Raw genomic sequence first — 17,734 nt, 5'->3', positions numbered from 1 at the left:
TTTGTTGATTTGTTGATGATAGCCATTCTGACAGGTGTGAGATGGTACCACATTGTTGTTTTGATTTGCATATCTCAGATAATTAGTGACTTTGAGCATGTTTTCATATGTCTCTTGGCCTTCCTTATGTCTTCTTTCGAAAAGTATCTATTTAGGTCCATTACCCATTTTTTGTTTGGGTTGTTTATCTTCCTTTTGTTAAGTTGTATGAGTTCCCTGTAAATGTTGGAGATTAAACTCCAACTGATAACATTGGCAAATATGTTCTCCCATACAGTGGGCTTTCTTGTTGTTTTGTTGATGGTTTCTTTTGCTGTGCAGAAGCTTTTTATTTTGATGTAGTCCCATTTGTTTATTTTCTCTTTTGTTTCAGTTGCCCTAGGAGCAGTATCAGTGAAGAAATTGCTTCGGCATATGTCTGAGATTTTGCTGCCTGTGGATTCCTCTAATATTTTTATGGTTTCCAGTCTTATGTTTAAGTTCTTTTTCCATTTTGAGTTTATTTTTGTGTATGGTGTAAGTTGGTTGTCTAGTTTCATTTTTTTGCATTATCTGTCCAATTTTCCCAACACCGTTTATTGAAGAGACTGTCTTGACTCCATTGTATGTTCATGCCTCCTTTGTCGAATATTAATTGGGCATAGTGGTTTGGGTTGATTTCTGGGTTCTCTATTCTATTCCATTGATCTATATGTGTGAGCGCATGAGTGGGGGGGTTGGAAAGGTAATGGAGAGATGAGGACACGTATATAATACCTTAATCAATAAATACATTTTTTTAAAAAGCAATGGGGAAAAAAAAGAAGGAACTTTCACCATTTGCAACGGCATGGATGAAACTGGAGAACATTATGCTAAGCGAAATAAGCCAGTTGGAGAAAGATAAATACCACATGATCTCACTCATATGTGGGATGTAATGATCAACATAATTTGATGAAAAAGAATAGATCCAGAGACAAATGGTAGGGAAGGGGAGGTTAGAGAGCAACCAAAGGACTTGTATGCATGCACATTAGCATAACCAATGGACACAGACACTGGGGCGGTGGGGGCTTGCCCAGGATGGGAATGGCTGGGGTCAGGGGGTGGTCAATTGGGGAAAAAGAAGACTTATGTAAAACTTTAGACAATTAAAAAAAGAAGAAGAAAAAATAAAGTCTACCTGCATGAAGTATGGACTCAGGTATCTTTATACCATATATCAGAAGTAGACTCATTCAGCCCTGCCTCCTATTAAGTCTTGCTAATTTTCATTCAGTAAAGAAAAGAATGCATTCTCTTTCTCTTGATCCAAGGACTTTAAGGTTTGGTTTATTGACTATTTTGGTTGCTGCTTTGGCTTTGTCATTGTTCACTAAGAGCATGGGTCACTAGTGATAAACAAATCAATACATTGGTGTCTCAGGGAAGCTTGGCATAAGTAAGAAGTGGTCAAAATACCCTGGAAGAATCCTTTACTGCCAGCATTCTCCTTGAGCTGCCTCAAGTTTTTTTTGTTTTTGTTTTTGTTTTTGTTTTTGTTTTTTGTTGTTGTTTTTTTTTTAACAGAAGGGGGTGTTTATATAAAACAACAATCAAATAGTTGCAAAAAAAAATCTCGGTACAAGTGCTGATGCTTTCACACATCTTCATTGCACACACTTCAGTAACATTTTTTATGACAGAATATATTATCCCTGCCACTTGTTTGATAAAAGAATAGTTTGGGAAAACAATGCGAAGACTATTGGCTCTCAAGCTGTTTGTAACATCAGTAACACCTGGAGGGCTTATAAGGAAGACTCAGATGGCTCAATCCCATCTCCAGAGGTTTTGATTGAGCAGGTCTGAGATGGGCTTAAGACTGGATTTCTAACAAGTTCCCAGAGGATACTGAGGCTGTTGGACCTGGGGAACCACACTTTGAGAATCACTGGCATACACTAATTCCTGCTTTGGGGTTCAAAATGTATGTTAGTATAATAAATTCTTAAAAGCCCTGTGTTATGAAGAGCAACCAAAGTACTTGTATGCATGCTTATTAGCATAACCAATGGACACAGACACTGGGGCGGTGGGGGCTTGCCTGGGGTGGGAATGGCTGTGGGGGGTATCAATTGGGGGAAAAGGAGACATATGTAAAACTTTAGACAATAAAAATAAAGTGCTCTGTGTTAAAGTAGCCTGCTTAACTTTGAGCAATGCTGGGATAAGTTATTGGCCATGAAGCCATAGTTGCACAGAGCACATATTAACACTGCAGTAGACTAGTGGTAGCTCAAGCCTTTCGTGGGTACCAGAATCACCTGTGGCATTTAGTTTGATTCCATGATTTTAGGCTAGACCTGAGAATCTTCTGAATCTGATACCCACCACAGCTTTGAGAACCACTGCTCTGTGGCATAGCACTCCATCTCATGTTGTTACCACTATCTGTGAGTGTATATACAATCTTTGCAATGTATTGAGCATGAGGGACAATGGGGAGGACCCAACCACTTTCTTCAAGCTTCTTATCCTATCTAATAAAAGAGTAATATGCAAATTGACCATACCTCCAATACACCCACAAGCCATGCCCACCAGCCAATCAGGAGTGAGTATGCAAATTAACCCAACCAAGATGGCTGCAGCCACAGAGCGAGCAGGAGGCTTGGGTTTCCCCGGCAATGGAGAAAGCCAAGCTTCCCGCACACCCTGGCCAGCCCTGGACTCCACTCAAGGCTATAAAGTTTCAATTGTAGAAGATAAATAAATCCCAGATACCAGGGCCTCCACTTGGGTTGCTGGGGTGTGTGGCCAGCCTACAAACAATCGCAGGCCCCTTGCCCAGGCCGCCCCATGCCCCAAGGGAATCCCCACCCTGATCCGGGACACCCTTCAGGGCAAACCAGCTGGCCCCCACCCGTGCACCAGACCTCTATCCTATCTAATAAAAGAGTAATATCCAAATTGACCATCACTCCAACACACAAGATTGCTGCCCCATGTGGTCAAAGATGGCCAGCAAGGGAGGTCAGTTGGGAGGGACCAGGTCTGCAAGGGAAGGCAGTTGTGGGCAATCAGGACAGCAGGGGAGGGCAGTTGGGAGGGGCCAGGCCTACAGGGGAGGGCAGTTGCGGGGGACCCAGGCCTGCAGGGGAGAGCAGTTGGGGGGGACCAGGCCTGCAGGGGAGGGTAGTTAGGGGCAATCAGGCTGGCAGGGGAGCAGTTAGGCATCAATCAGGCTGGCAGGGGAGTGGTTAGGGAGTGATCAGGCTGGCAGGCAGAAGTGGTTAGGGGCAACCAGGCAGGCAGCCAGGCAAGGGGTTGGGAGCCAGCAGTCCTGGATTGTGAGAGGGATGTCCGACTGCCCGTTTAGGCCCGATCCTACTAGTAGGATCGGGCCTAAACGGGCAGTCGGACATCCCTAGAGGGGTCCCAGATTGGAGAGGGTGCAGGCTGGGCTGAGGGACACACACACCCCGTGCACGAATTTCATGCACCGGGCCTCTAGTAATTATTTAAAAGCAAAACAAATGCCAGCTTTTTCCTCCAGAAGTTGTTTGTACCTAGAGAGAAACATACTTATTGCCATGGAATCCCTAAAGGTTTGAGAGGGGAAGAGATCTGTGGCACTCCTCCTCACCTTCCTTGCCCCGGTCCTAAGCCTGTCAAGCTCACTGAAGAATGTTTCAAAGACCCCAGCTACATGTTTCCAAAATTTTCCAAGCATCCATTTTCTACGTAAATACTTGGGGGAAAAATTAATATCTAATAGGACCATCTATCCATCAGCACCAGCTGATTATAGCCATCCTATCTAATAAAAGAGTAATATGCAAATTAACCATCACTCTACTACACCCACCAGCCACACCCACCAGCCACACCCACCAGCCACCTCCACCAGCTAATCAGGAGGGAATATGCAAATAAACCCAACCACGATGGCTGCTGCCACAGAGAGCAGGAGGGAGGCTTGGGTTTCCCTGGCAATGGAGGAAGCCAAGCTTTCCGCCTGCCCTTGCTGGCCCAGGCCTCCACTCAATGCTACAAAGTTTCAATTATAGAAGATAAATAAAGCCCAACAGAAATGGCGGCAGCCACAGAGCTGGAGAGAGCAGGAGGCTAGGGTTGCCCACGGCGATGGAGGAAGCCAAGCTTCTGCAGCCCTGGCCTGCTTTGGCCTCCGCTTAAGGCTACAAAGTTTCAATTATAGAAGATACATAAATCCCAACAGAAAATGCTGCTGCCACGGAGAGAGCAGAAGGCTTGGCTCCACTCCAAGCTACAAAGTTTCAATTGTAGAAGATAAATAAATCCCAGATCCCAGGGCCTCTGCTTGGGTCGCCAGGGGGTGTGGCCAGCCTGCAAACCACCACAGGCCCCTCACCCAGGCTGCTCCACACCCCAAGGGAACCCCCACCCTGATCCGGGACACCCTTCAGGGCAAACCAGCTGGCCCCCACCCATGCACCAGGCCTCTATCCTATCTAATGAAAGCATAAAATGCAGATTGACCATCACTCCAACACACAAGATGGCTGACCCCATGTGGTCAAAGATCCTGCCCCCATGTGGACACAAGATGGCCACCACAAGATGGCCAGCAAGGGAGGGCAGTTGGGAGGAACCAGGCCTGCAAGGGAGGGCAGTTGTGGGCGATCAGGCCAGCAGGGGAGGGCAGTTGGGAGGGACCAGGCCTGCAAGGGTGGGCAGTTGGGGGTGATCAAGCCTGCTGGGGAGGGCAGTCAGGGGTGACCTGGCCGGCAGAGGAGGGAAGTTGGGGGTGACTGGGTCTGCAGGGAAGGGCAGTTGGGGGGGACCCAGGCCTGCATTGGAGAGCAGTTGGGGAGGGGACCAGGCCTGCAGAGGAGGGCAGTTAGGGGTGACCAGGCTTGCAGGGAGGGCAGTTAGGCATCAATCAGGATGGCAGGGGAATGGTTAGGGGTGATCCGGCTGGAAGGCAGAAGTGGTTAAGGGCAATCAGGAAGGCAAGCAGGCGAGCAGTTGGGAGCCAGCAGTCCTGGATTGTGAGAGGGATGTCTGACTGCCCAGTGGGATCAGGCCTAAATGGGCAGTTGGACATCCCTCAAAGAGTCCCAGATTGGAGAGGGTGCAGGCTGGGCTGAGGGGACTCCCACCCCCCCGTGCACAAATTTCGTGCACCGGGCCTCTAATTCTGTAATAAAATCAGAACTGATAACTATTTTGAATAGATATCATGCAAATGAGCCTTAGAAGCCTCATTTAGCTGAAATGTGTCCTCAGTAGCACATTGATATTTCTGCCAACAGGCTTTTCAGGGCAATCTAGGCTTTTTCTATCATGCTTCCCCAAATTCTTGCAACCTCTACTCAAAGGCATTTCCACATTTTAGGTATTGATTATAGCAACACCCACATGTCAGTAACAAAATTTGTACAGGGATATGGCATTGGCATAATGGATGACCACTTCCAATCACCAAAATAAGAGGTACTCCAAATTATTAACCATATTTACAGTGACAACTTTTCATCACTCAGTATGCAAAGATGTAGTCTCATGGTTTGGCTTGATGCAGTGAGCTATCCCGGGATGAAAACACCAGGTAGCCATGCTAGCTTTTTTTGTCACCTTGGGTGTACCTTTTCCCACTAGGGATTGAGAAGGCTTTAGTGCACTCAACAGGATATATCTCTAATTCTGGGCTGATTTTAGCTTTAAATGAAAAAAGAAAGGAGAAAAGTCTTAACTTAGTGAATCAGTATTTGGGTCTTTCATAGATAATCACCCGGGACCTTTTTGAACTCTTAACATTATGCTGCTTTTTAGAGGTCAGCTTGAATTTGTTGCATAGAGAACAACTGTACATGCCAAATCAATCAGCCCTTTTGTTAATATCACATGAGTACCAAGTGTCTGATATTTATTTCATCACATTTACTCTGATAAAAAAAATACAAAAAGTACATGGCATTACTTTTAGAATGTTCCAATTTCTATGTGGGCATTCTTGAAGAGATTTGTAACAGCTGCAATTTTGTCATATTGCAGGAAGTCTTTCTAGAACACATAGCAGGGATGGTTTTCAGTATTAGAATTCTAAAACAGGAAAATATCAATCTAATTTCTCTGTTTCTATTAATGCTTTTTCAAACACTATGCCTCTCTATCTCTCATACAATCACTTTACAGGTGCACACACACACAGAGAAGCACCCACTAAAGGTGTCAGAAATGCTCTATTCCTCTGGGAGGATGAACATGTCTGTTCAGTAGGGAGACTTGGACAGCCATGTTAAAAAGCCAGGACTCTCTGTCTTCTGATGCTATATTGTCAGCTATGAGACTTCTGTACATTAATGAGTATTGCCCACGTTTGTCCCACATGTCAACATGTCTGTGCATTTTTTACTTTAAATAATTGTGTGCACTCTTAAAATAATTTGTTTCCAATTCTGTAGAGTTAACAATTAGAGTAAGAAATGTACACAGGTGATGACTGAGTAAAGCTCAGCTCCTGTGAGTCAATTGCTCTGCTTTTGGCTCAGTGGATATTTATTACCTTACTAGAAGCCCAGCGCACGAAATTTGTGCACTGGGCGGGGGGATCCCTCAGCCCAGCCTGCACCCTCTCGCAGTCCAGGACCCCTCAGGGGACGTCCGCCTGCCAGCTTATGTGGGGAACAGGCCTAAGCCGACAGTTGGAAATCCCTCTAGCAGTCCAGGACCTCTCGCTCCTTACTGCCCGCCTGCTCACTGCTCCTTACCACTCAGCTCGCTGCTCCTTAGTGCTGCCATGGAGGCAGGAGAGGCTCCCGCCACTGCCACTGTGCTCACCAGCCATGAGCCCTCTCTTTCTGTGTAGTTGTCTGTGGGCCAACTGCTCTCTTCCTTCTCACTTAGAGCAAGCAGCATGTGAGGGCAGAGTGCACTGTCATGGAACGCAGAGGGCTGCCCAGAGCTGAGGGGAGTGGCTGGGCCGCTATCTCACCCAATTGTGGGGTGGGCTGGCTGGCCTTCATCTGCCTGACCCCACCCAGGGAGGGACCGAGCAGGGTGTCCACCTCTCCATTCTCCATGCTTCCATCTGTGACACCTGTCACCCTTGCCAGGCCTCCCCCAAAGTGAGTTCAGCTCAATCCCTGAATGTAAAAAGGCACGGGGGTGGGGCTTCACTTCAGTGCCCCCTGATTCCTAGCGACAGGACCTGGTCGACAGGACCTGATCTCAGGACGGTGGCCACAGCTGCAGAACATAGATCTGTTTCAAGAAAAGTTGGGAATGCAGACTTTTATATGAGCCCCTATTCCAAAAGGTGGCAGTTTATTCACATTGTGGCAAAGACACCTTCAAGAGTAACATAAGTGGGTACAGTCAGGGCCAAACCAGGCCATTTTGCCATCCAATCTCTCTGAGGTGCGTGGGCAGAACCAAGTCTCAGCTGTTCGCAGGACCCTTCTGGTTTTTTTTAAGCCTAAAGGACAGTATTCTGTCTCCATTCTTGTTCTTTGGGATTTTTTCACCATCGGATAAAAGGATGCGTACATTGGGGCAATCCTCTTGAGATATAATATTCCAGTTGCACCCATGTGACGATGACAGTGCCCCTCAGAGGGAGGGAGCCGACAGATGGGAAGCAGGGAATTCTGAAAACCAAAGAGATGATAGAGATCCTAAGCCTTTCCTTCACGTGTCTGACACCCCTCTTCAGGTGACCTGCAGGCCGGGCGTCTGCTGGACCTTTACCACTTGATGTCCTGGCAGGCTGCCCTGGGCCCTGCTAGGCGGTGTGCAGGGCCACTTGGACCTGGGGGAAGTTGCCTCCCCGCCCCAGCCACTCCTGGTACAGCTCCTGCACATGGGCGCTGGTCTCCGGGGGCCACACTGGGATGGCAGCGTAGATGCCTTCCATCTGCCGCAGCAGTGCCCTTTCTGCACACCCGTCGTCCGCCTGGGCCAGACCCCTGCCGCTTAGGCATCCCCGGTGCAGGCCAGGACCTCCACCAAGTGGCAGGGGAACTTGCCCCTCTACAGCTTCAGGACCACTTCTGGATGTTCAGAAAGCCATAAGCAGCCTCAAAGCGTATCAGAACCTCTCTGCCCCTTTCAAGGGTGACCTCCTGGAAGTCTTTGTTCCTCAGGATGTGGTAGGTGAGCACTCCCACATCCTTGTTGAACAGCTCCTTGGCCATGTGCCTGAAGATGTGTGCCAGGTACCTGTCTGAGCTGGCACCCTCGTGAAGCCTCACCTCCTTCTCCTTCATGTCTCCAAACAGAGTGTCCACGGCGGTGTCATTCGAGGCGAGATCACTTTGCTCCATTATATGGACAATTTCACCTGAGGGTAACACGCAGTCAGCACCCTGGGAACTATGTAAAGTTGTGGGAACATCTTCTCAAAGGGCCTCCAGTTTCTTGTCATAACACGGGGCCACAATGATGTGGAAAATCTTGTCTGGGGACAGGTTCTGCCGTCTGGTGAAATAATCCTTCACCAGAGAGCCCATGATCTGCTGGGGAGATGTGGCCTAGCAGATGTGGGTGTGATGGGGTGACCCAGCACACGCTCTGCATATTGGACCCAGCCGGGACAGGAGGAGGTGAGCATGGGTAGCCGGGGCTCTTCCTCATGGTGCTGGCAGTACCGACGCACAAATTCTTTCTGACTCTCCAGGATGCTGAAGTCCGCAGCTATCTTCATGTCAAAGACAGTGCGCCCCAAGGCTTTTGAGAAAGCTGCAGAGTCTTCTGGATGCATCAGTGACACTGAGGTTGAATTTAGCAGCAAAATACGGCAGAGAGTAAGGACACATGGACACTGCAAGCACCTTGTGCTGTGAGGTATCACATTTCTTATTAAGGTTCAGAACACGGAAGAAGTCCTTGGTGTTCTGTTGAGAAACTTGGACTGCTTCCTCTGTGGTCACACAACTGTCACACGCCAGGCAGTCACTCAGAAATATCTTGGCATGGGCCAACTTATCGAATTCTCCCTTCTCTCTGTTCTCCTGAGCTGGACTCCGGACGTTGACTGCGGCATTCTCTTGGTCATTGGTTTTTGTTTTTTTACTACATTCCTTCTATATGCAGTGATCACACTTCATCTGGAGCAGGGCAGGCGGGGCCGGCTCTAGTGACCTGGAGGAAGCGCAGGGAGAGCAGTCAATCACCGCTGGTTACCCCTGGTGCTGCTGGCTATTCCAAAGGATAGTCTAGGGGTGGTATCCTTTCTTCCTTGTGGAGTGCCTAGGGAGGGGAAGCAGCCGCACACTTTGAGAACCGCTGCTGTAGAGCCTAAGACCATCAGAAAACACAGATATTTACATTATGATTCATTAACAGTAGCAAAATTACAGTTATGAAGTAGCAACGAAAATAATTTTATGGTTGGGGGTCACCACAACATGAGGAACTGTATTAAAGGGTCGCGGCATTAAAAAGGTTGAGAACCACTGGTCTAGGGTTTAACAACAAGGAAATTTTCTTTACTGGGATTAATAAAGTGGGGTGCCAATTGGAAATAACTATTCAGTTTTACATTCTTCACTAGGTAAACCTCTCCATCACTAATATCCCGGTACAAATTGGATAATTGCAACCCAATTGTTATTTTCTTCTTTTAAAATTGCAAAACTAAAATGGATTAGTTCTAAAAGGTTGGCTGCACTACAGTTTTCCCTTTAATGTAAACCAGATGAGCAAAACAGCTTGAAAATGTTTGCATTTCATGGATCTTAGGGACATTTCAAAATATGTCACCATTACATTCACCAACATATTGAATGTCAACTACACAGAAAACAAAGGTGTGTGTGTGTGTGTGTGTGTGTGTGTGTGTGTGTGTGTGTGTGTGTGTGTTGTGGACCAGCAGGACACTAAATAGAGTCCTGCTTCCTACTCTCAGGGAGGTTTCAGTAAAGATAGTTTCAAATGCCCTTGGTCACAGGAATTACATACAAGGTGGGGCAAAATAGGTTTGGAGCTGTTTGTGTGGAAAATAACCCAATAATTAGTAAATAATAATACAAGAATAAGCTCTGTGTTTCACATACTCACAACTGGAAACCTACTTTTACCCCACCTTTATAATATGGTGACTAAACTTTGCTAGTACCCAAATACACTGGTTTTATTTCCTAGAAACTCTCAGTTTCTATCATCAAATTTAGTCAGATTATGATAAATGCTATAATACAATCAAATTACCAGAGGGAAAATATTAATTAGGGAAATTTCATAAGTTTCAAAGATAAGTTCATTTGAATTGAGTCTCAAAAGATGAGAGGACTTTAACAGTTAGAAAGGTAGTAGATGACTCTAGGCAAAAACAAACAAAACAAATACAAACACAAAAAATCCACATTATAAGCCAAGGGACAGAGTCATGACATAGCACTGAGTGTTCAGAAAACATTATTTAGCCTAGTGTAACTGGACAATAAGAGTCAAAGTCCATGATATGCAAGAGATGTTTAGGAAAAAATGATCTACCTGAAATGTTTCATTCATTTATGTCTCATGACCTGAAAGAGACTGAGTCACCTAGGTCTAGATTATTGAAATGTATCTGAAACCTAGTTGTTCTATATGTTTTGCAGAAACCCAATAAGCAAAGTATTCTCTTCAGTAGATGAAAACCAAAGAAAATTATCTATGAGCAAAGTATGATTCACAGCCTTGATTATTACACTGGAGTGGATCAGCCTTACTAAATTCTCCCTTTTCTATTGAACAATCTCTTCTCTGCCTGCTCTAGAAATAATTTATCAAGCAATATGGGTTGTTAGACCAGTACAATCTTATAGAAAGAGAAAAAACAGCAAGATGATGAAGAGAAAATATTCTTCAAATAAATTCTTTCCATCCAAAATGTGTATTTTAATTATTTTAACATGAAGTTTATTTGGAATGTTTATATCTCCAAAATTATTTTAAATAGTCTTTCTCTCCCTCTCTCTTCTCCTCCCCATCCCTTCCTTCTCCCCCCCGCTCACATACATACATACCAACACACAATATTTGTATACTTCTTTGGGAGGGGGGCTAAATTTTTATATAATATAATATACAAACCTCTTAAGTGTATCAATTGATTTGTTCTGACAAATTCACACACCATGAAACCCAGACCCTTATCAACGTATAGAATATTTTATCACCATTGAAAGCTCCATAATGTAAATATATCACAGTTTATTTTCTAGTTGACAACACCTGGGCTGCTTCCAAATTTGAGCTGTGTTGAATAGAGCATGATTTTTTTTTGAAATATACTCTCATTTCCCTTAGGTAAATGCCAAGGAGTGGATTTTCTGTGTCCTAGAGTTAATTTATGCGTCACTGATCTCCCAGTACATCCCTCAGACCAGGTTCCAGATGATTCCAACTCATTGTTTCATGAAGAAATTTATATCATTGTAGAAAAGCTTAGTGCAATTTTAATTTTATTAGAATTTCGGAAATATGCACTCTAGTTCTAGCCCTCTCACTTGCCTGATGACCTAAGATAGGTCACTTCTCCTCTCTCAGTATTTTTCATTTGTAAAATGAGTGTTTTGGAATCAATGGTGTTTAAGGATATCCAAGTTATCCTAATGTAAGATTATATTGAGGGCTGATAAGGTCTGAATGTTTTTGTCTCCCACCCCAAATTCATATGCTGAAATGCTAACCCACAATGTGATGTTATTAGGAGGCTAGGCCTTTAGGAACCTCTGGTCATGAGGGTGAAGCCTTCATGAATAGGATTAGTGTTTTATAAAAAGACCCCACAGAGATCCATCATTTATTCCTCCATGTGAAGACACAACAAGAAGGCTGGACCCTGGAAGCAGTCCCTAGCATAACAGTGCAGGTACCTTGATCTCAGACTTCCAGCCTTCCAAACTAGGAGAAATAAATTTCTGTTGTTTATAAGCCACCCAGTCTGTGGTATTTGTTATAGAAGCCAAAATGGACTGAGACAAGGACCTTTTAGATATCTGATGGCAGAAAGATATTTGAGTGAAATCCTTCCCTCAAAACACTGTACCAAGTAATTCCCAGTCCATTTACACATTAATTTGTCCCTGGATCTAGAACTATTCCAGAAGTATGCCATATTTGGACTTCAAACTCCGAAAGTAAAACCTCTCATAAAAAACGGTAAAGAGGGTGAAAAATGTTATCCTTATTATCCAGGCTAAGAACCAAAAAGTAAACATTTTCCAAGAATGATGACCTCATCTGCCACACTCAGTCATTCATTTATCACACATTTATTGGGTTCTTACTAAAGTCCACATCTTATACAGGCACTGAGAATATAAGGATGAAATAAATATGCCCCTCAATCTGTAAAATAATATAGTCAAATGAGGAAGACAGGATGGCTACAGATAAATTACCCTATTGACCAGAATGCAATCTAATATTTACAAAGTGTTACAGAACCATATTTTGATAAATTAGCAACTCATAGCAAATACTAAGGTTTATGCCACCAATTATGTAACTTGAATCAGTTCAGTCCCTTGGGCTGTAGGGAAAACTCATCTGCTCCTTCTAACCTGGCATTACCAGCATGAGAACACATAAAAGATTTTACATTTTCTCAGAACCAGGATTGTTCTCACAGAATAAAATAGAAATGCAGTGGGAAAATGTCCTATATCTAAAACTACCCTTTAGTAAGGTTGAAAGATTATCATTCTGAAATTCACTATTAAACATTTACATAGTAAAATTTTAACAGAGACATATACACAAATAAGCAAACCTGTATTCCTACAACTTGCCCTCTTTATTGCATCATCATTATTCTTTGCTCTATGATACCAGAAGTAGTGTTTGTGAACCTTTATTTGTGCCATGGTATTAACTCAAATTTATCTACCGAGGTTCCTTTCAATTCCTGATGACTAGATTTTACTCCTCACCTCTTCTCTCCACATGAAGAAAGCTATAAGAATGGAGGTGAGAGCAATGTTACAACTGTAGGAATAGTCACAAGTCTACTCTGATTGAGTTCTTTATATTTTTATCTTGAAATAATTATACATTCACAGAAGATGCAAAGAGTACAAAGAAGTCCCTGTGCTCTTTACCTAGTTCCCCCAATGTTAACAACTTACACACAACTATTGTACAATATCAAAACAAGGAAATTGATATCTGGTACAATTCACAGGCCATATTTAAATTCCATGAATTTTGCAATACACTTAATGTGTGTTTATGTGAGTGTGTGTGTGTGTGTGTGTGTGTGTGTGTGTGTGGTTTCATGCAAGGTTATCACATGTATAGATACATGTAATTACCAATGGTCATGATATAAAACCTATCATCACCACAAGATCCCTTGTACTGTTCGCTATTTTGTTTTTGTGATTTTCCGTTTCTAAATTTTATTCCATGGCATGGCATTCCTGGCACTTTTGAAGTTAGACATAAAAGAAAACTGCATCCTACAAATTACAAGGTAGATTAGGAAATAACTTTTTAACTATTGCAAATAATCTTTATAAAATTGAGTGGACATTTTAATTGGGGCCATGCTGTATATACAGTATACTTGTATACTTTTCCACCTAATATTCAGTGGAAAGGTATATGGCTATTTGAATTTTTAAACTATGTTTTAATGATTTTTTTAGAGAAATAGGAAGAGAGAAGGAGAAAGATAAACATTGATTTTTCCCCAACCTTGAGAGGGGAAAAAACCTGCAACTTTGGTATGTGCTCTGACCAGGTATCAAACCCAGTGACACTTCAGTGCACAGATGATGTTCAACCAACTGATCCACACCAGACAGGGCTTGAATTTTATTTTTTAAAAGATTTATTTTTAATTTTTAATTACAGTTTACATTCAATATTATTTTACATTTGTTTCAGGTGTACAGCATAGTAGTTAGATAATCTTATACTTTACAAAGTGTTCCTCCAGATATTTTCAGTACTCACCTAACACAATATATAGTTATTACAATATCATTGACTATATTCCCTATGCCATACTTTACATCACTGTGACTATTTTGTAACTACTAATTAGTACTTCTTAATCCTTCTTAGTCCTTCACCTTTTTCATCACGACCCCTCTCTCCTCTGGCAACCATCAGTCTGTTCTCTGTATCAATGAATCTGTTTCAATTTTGTGATTTCATTTATTTTGTTCTTTAGATTCCAGATATAAGTGAGATTATATGATATTTGTCTTTCTCTGACTTACTTATTTCACTTAGTATAATACCCTCTAGGTCCATCCATGCTGTCACAAATGGCAAGATTTCCTGCTTTTTACATCCAAGTAATATTCCATTGTATATGTACCACTTCTTCCTTATCCACTGGTCTATTGTTGGGCACTGGGTTGCTTCCATATTTTGGCTATTGTAAGTAATGCTGCAATGAATATAGGAGTGCATATATTCTCCCAAATTAATGTTTTGGCTTTCTTTGGATATATACCCTGAAGTAGAATTGCTGGGTCATAAAACAGTTACAGTTTTATTTTTTGAGGACTCTCTATACCATTTTCCATAGTGGCAGCAATACTCTGCATTCCCACCAACAATGTACAAATATTTCTTTTTCAAAGCATCCTCATCAATACTTGTTGTTTGTTGATTTATTAATGATAGCCATTCTAATATGTGTGACGTGATATTTCTTTGTGGTTTTAATTTGCATTTCTCTGGCAATTAGTGTTGTTGAGATCTTTTCATATGTCTATTGGCCATCTGCATGTCCTCTTTGGAGAAGTGTCTACTCAGGTCCTCTGCTCATTTTCTAATTAAATTGTTTGTTTGGCTGTTGAATTATACGAGTTCTTTATAAATTTTGTATATTAACCCCTTACCAGATGTATCATTGGCAAATATATTCTCCCATTCAGTAGGCTGTCTTTACATTTTGTTGATGGTTTCCTTTGCTGTGCAAAAAAATTTAAGTTTGATGTATTTCCATTTGTTTATTTTTTTCTTTTGCTTCCTTTGCTGGAAGACGTATATCAGAAAATATAAATATATTTCTGAGAAATGTCTGAAATTTTACTGCCTATATATTCTTCTAGGAGTTTTATGTTTTTGAGTCTTACATTTACTTATTTAATCCATTTTGAGTTCATTCTTATATATGGTGTAAGAAGGTGATCTAGCTTGTTGTTGTTTTTTTGCATGTATCTGTTCAATTTTCCCAACACCATGTACTGTTCATTTATAGTCACACCCAATTCCCTTTCATTCTCCCTGTTCATAAAAGCTGGCACCCACTAATTTGCTTTCCATCTCTATAGTTTTATTTCAAAACTGTTATATACAGTAGAACCCCCTTATCTGCATGGGATATGTTCCAAGATGCCCATTGAATGTTTGAAACCTTGCATTGTACCTAGCCTATATATGCTATGTTTTTTTCCTATAAAGACATACTAATTATAATGTTTAATTTATGAGTTAGGGAATTTTATGAGAAGAAGATTCATTCTTACTGTAAATTTTAACAACCTTAGTGTATGATTTTTTTTTCCTTGTTAAGAACATTCACCTTTTCACTTAAAAGAAACACATTACAGCTTCTTTTTGGCATATTCAAATTGTTAGCATCACTACTATTGTATTTTGGAGACATTATTAAGTTATAGTTACTTGAACAAAGCACTGTGGTACTCTGACAGTAGATTTGAAAACCCAGCTGACTACTAAATGACAAGTGGGTGGAGAGTATCTGCAGTGTAGATGTGCTGGACAAAGGGATGAGTCACTTCCCGGTTGGGACGGAGCAGGGCAGTATAAGATTTTATCACACTATTCAGAATTACATACAATTTTAAATTTATGAATTACTTATTAAATTTTTTATTTCTAAAATTTTCTATTTAATATTTTCAGACCACAGTTAACTAGAATTGCAGAAAATAAAACCACAGAAAAAGGGGTGGTTACCATAAATGCCATGATACAGTTTATAACTTTCAGTTTGGTTTTTCTAAGTCAAATTGCCTTGAGATCCATCCAAGTTGTTACATGTATCAACAGTGCATTCTTTTCATTGCTGCATACTATTCCTACATATGGATATGCCATGGTTTGTTTAATCATCCACCTGTTGAACAACAATCATATTGTTTTCAGATTTTGACTATTACAATGATATTGAGGTCCTCCCAGGATATGGAGGAAGAAGTTAAAAAGATGACTGTAATAAGGGAAGGAATGGTAGGTGTGAGGAATCACGCAAATGCAAACAGTTCATGCTCTTGCACAATGAAGCAGAGAAAATTGTGAAACCAAAATAAATAAGATCCAATAAGGAAAATACTTCTGAAGAAGGAAAGAAAAATTAATACAAATATGTGAAAATTTCATAGCAAAACTAATTTTTATGATCAAGAAAGCAGGCATGCAGGAAAATAAAGTGAATATGAAGAGGAAGAAAAATCGTGTTATAGAAGATAATGGAGCATGGTTGCAATAAAATTTGCCACAGTATTTTTTGCTTCAGTAAGTTCTAAAAAATTCTCCATCAGAAAAATGGTTTTGGTTTTTGTTTGATCAAAAAGTTCATGGAATGCTGCAGGCATTTCCCTTTTTTGATGGGTTGATAAAGCATATTTAATATATTTTAAAATCCTGAGCATTTGTGTTGCAAAGAAATCACTCAAATCTTATTTTTAAATCTATAGCAATGCAAATTTATTTGACCATAGAACCACTTTTTGTGTAATAATGATTGGTATTCTACATTCACAGAAAGTTGTTTTGGGAAATGTTAGACATAGTATCAAGGGAAATGTTTTGAGCCAAATATCATCTACCCAGGTAAGTTATTACTATAGATGTATTTTCTGAGCTTTTTCACAACTGAGAAAAGACCAAAATATATCTTTATATCCTTTCTGATTTTATATGTGATTATCCTACATAATAAAAGCCTAATATGCAAGTTGACCAAACAGCAGAATAACCAGTTGCTATGATGTGCACTGACTACCAGGGGGCAGACACTCAATGCAGGAGCTGTCCCCTTGTGGTCAGTACACTCCCACAGGGGAAGCGCTGCTCAGCCAGAAGCCGGGCTCTCGGCTGGTGGCTGGCGAGTACAGCGGCAGTGGCGGAAGCCTTTCCCACCTTCATGACAGCACCAAGGAGCAACAAACTGAGCAGTAGGGAGCAGCAAGAAGATGGGTGGTAAGGAGCAAGGGGTCCCGGACTGCAAGAGGGAACAGGCCAGGTTGAGGGAACCTCCCCATCCCAGTGCACAAATTTCGTGCACCAGACTTCTAGTGTGTGTGTGTGTGTGTGTGTGTGTGTGTGTGTGTATATATATATAACTAGAATTGCAGAAAATGATGTATATGATGTACGTAGGTGATCTAGTTTTATTTTTTTGCATGTATCTGTTCAATTTTCCCAACACCATGTACTGTTCATATATAGTCACACCCAATTCCCTTTCATTCTCCCCAGTTGATCATATATATATATATATATATATATATATATATATATATATATATATATTTCTGGACTTTCTAGTTTGTTCCAATGATCTGTATGTTTATATCCTCATGGCAATACCACACTCTCTTGATTACTATAGCTTTATATTGTCTGAAAATCAGACCAAGTAGTTTCTCTAACTTTGTGTTTATTGAAAACTAGAGGCCTGGTGCATGAAATTCATGCATGGGAGGGGGGTCCCCTCCGCCCAGCCTGCACCCTCTTCAATCCAGGACCCCTTGGGGACTGTCTGAATGCCAGTTTAGGGGATCGGGCCTAAACCGGCAGTTGGACAGCC

General features: G+C 41.8%; 1 pseudogene across 1 annotated transcript; it reads right to left on the bottom strand.

Moving 5' to 3' along the window:
* Nucleotides 1-7,732: 7,732 nt before the first annotated feature.
* Nucleotides 7,733-9,056, bottom strand: LOC308240254 (nuclear prelamin A recognition factor-like; annotated as a pseudogene). The gene has a single exon. The product of its transcript is annotated as a nuclear prelamin A recognition factor-like (transcript).
* Nucleotides 9,057-17,734: the final 8,678 nt, after the last annotated feature.

Source organism: Plecotus auritus (genome assembly GCF_963455305.1).
Source record: "Plecotus auritus genome assembly, chromosome: X".
Taxonomy (NCBI): domain Eukaryota; kingdom Metazoa; phylum Chordata; class Mammalia; order Chiroptera; family Vespertilionidae; genus Plecotus; species Plecotus auritus.
The sequence above is the reverse complement of the archived record's forward strand: the minus strand, read 5'-3'. Positions and strand labels throughout refer to the sequence as shown.